Source organism: Tachyglossus aculeatus, chromosome 21, assembly GCF_015852505.1.
Source record: "Tachyglossus aculeatus isolate mTacAcu1 chromosome 21, mTacAcu1.pri, whole genome shotgun sequence".
NCBI lineage: Eukaryota > Metazoa > Chordata > Mammalia > Monotremata > Tachyglossidae > Tachyglossus > Tachyglossus aculeatus.
The window spans coordinates 56,446,649-56,449,153 of NC_052086.1; positions in this window are offsets into that span (position 1 = coordinate 56,446,649).

Genomic DNA, 2,505 nt, shown 5'->3' on the forward strand with positions numbered 1-2,505 from the left:
CTCTAACTCCTGTTTTTCCAATGCTTAGCTCCACTTTCACTTGGTCCAGATTGAGAAAACCTGGGGAGATCCACCAGGGGCTGAGAGCATTCATTCCTTCATTCATTCATATTTATTGAGCGCTTACTGTGTGCAGAGCACTGTACTAAGCGCTTGGGAAGTACAAGTCGGCAACTATAGAGACAGTCCCTACCCAACAACGGGCTTACAGTTTAGAAGGGGGAGACAGACAACAAAACAAAACATGTAGAGCAATCAATCAATCAATCAATCGTATTTATTGAGCACTTACTGTGTGCAGAGCGCTTGGGAAGTACAAGTTGGCAACATATGGAGAGCAGGCGTGGGCCAGGGGAGAAGGCCAGCAACGGGAAAGGAAGCAGAGAAGCAGAGAATCAGCGTGGCTCAGTGGAAAGAGCCCGGGCTTTGGAGTCAGCGGTCACGGGTTCAAATCCCAGCTCTGCCACTTGTCATCATCATCATCATCAATCATATTTATTGAGCGCTTACTGTGTGCAGAGCACTGTACTAAGCACTTGGGAAGTACAAGTTGGCAACATATAGAGACGGTCCCTACCCAACAGTGGGCTCACAGCTGTGTGACTTTGGGCAAGTCACTTAGCTTCTCTGGGCCTCAGTTCCCTCATCTGTAAAATGGGGATTAAGACTGTGAGCGCCCCGTGGGACAATCTGATCACCTTGAAACCTCCCCGGCACTTAGAACAGTGCTTTGCACATAGTAAGCGCTTAATAAATGCCATTATCATAAAGGAAAGACATTGTGCAGGGGGTGGTGAACTGGGGGTGACCTCCCCCTTCTCTGTCAGCCTCCTCCTCATCAGTGAGTACTGATGGTTTTCTAAGGGAGTGAAGGTCTAGTGATGTGGGCTGCTGCTGAGAGCTCAGAGATATCCTGTTCTATGACTGGATGGCCTCTGCTCTCCCTATCAGCCATTTCACACCGTGACCCCCTGAACAGAGGGGGATCGGGCGAGAGAGTGAGGATGCGTCAGGACAAGCCATCACCACCATTAGAAAATGGTTCCCTCTATCCTGTAAGTTTCTTGTGGTCAGGGAATGTGTCTTTTTATTGTTGCATTGTACTCACTTAAGTGTTTAGTACAGTGTTCTGCACACAGTAATAATAATAATAGTAATGATGACATTTGAGCACTTACTATGTGCAAAGCACTGTTTTAAGCATTTGCAGAGGTTACAAGGTGATCAGGTTGTCCCACAGGGGGCTCACAATCTTCATCCCCATTTTACAGATGAGGGAACTGAGGCCCAGAGAAGTGAAGTGACTTGCCCATAGTCACACAGCTGACAAGCGGCAGAGCCACAATTAGAACCCATGACCTCTAACTCCCAAGCCCGGGCTCTTTCCACTGAGACATGCTGCTTCTCTAAGTACTTCAAGTACTCAATAAATGTGATGGGCTGACTGACTGCTCGAGTCCTGTCGGCTCGAGGGGACACCTCTCCGCTCTTGATTGCTCACCCAACCGGCGGGAGGGCCAGAGATCAATCAATCAATCAATCGTATTTATTGAGCGCTTACTGTGTGCAGAGCACTGTACTAAGCGCTTGGGAAGTCCAAGTTGGCAACATATAGAGACGGTCCCTGCCCAACAGTGGGCTCACAGTCTAGAAGATAGTGTATGATGGTAAAGTTTGCGAGAGATTTTCCCTCAGAGTGACTCAGCAATAGCATCTCGTCTTTGTTAGGGTCGTCTTTAGGTTGAAGGACAACTCTACTAGTTGTAGCACCAGGATGAAGACTTACAAAAGGCAATAAGAAGGGCGGTAACGAGGCCTACGTGGGTTAATTTGGGAAAGAGAGAGAGGAGACCCACAGCGGGAAGCATTCATTCATTCAGTCGTATTTATTGAGCGCTTACTGTGTACAGAGCACTGTACTAAGCACTTGGGGAGTACAAGTCGGCAACATATAGAGATGGTCCCTATCCAACAACGGGCTCACAGTCTCGCTTCGGCAGAACATATACTAAAATTGGAACGAAACAGAGATGGCTCCTACACAAGGATGACACGCAAATTCCCCTTCTAGACTGTGAGCCCACTGTTGGGTAGGGACCGTCTCTAGATGTTGCCAACTTGTACTTCCCAAGCGCTTAGTACAGTGCTCTGCACACAGTAAGCACTCAATAAATACGATTGAATGAATGAATGAATAGAAGGGGGAGACAGACACCAAAACAAAACATCTAGACAGGTGTCAAAATCGTCAGTGTGGCCTAGTGGAAAGAACACAGGCCTGGAGGTCGAGGGACCTGGGTCCTGTGTGATCTTGGACAAGTCTCTTCTCTGTGCCTCAGTTTCCTCCTCTCTAAAATCAATCAATCAATTGTATATTTTGAGCATTTACTGTGTGCAGAACACTGTACTAAGTGCTTGGGAGAGTACAACACAGAAGAATTAGTAGATACTTTCCCTACCCATAATGAGTTTATGGTCTAGAGGGTGAGACAGAAATTAATGTGA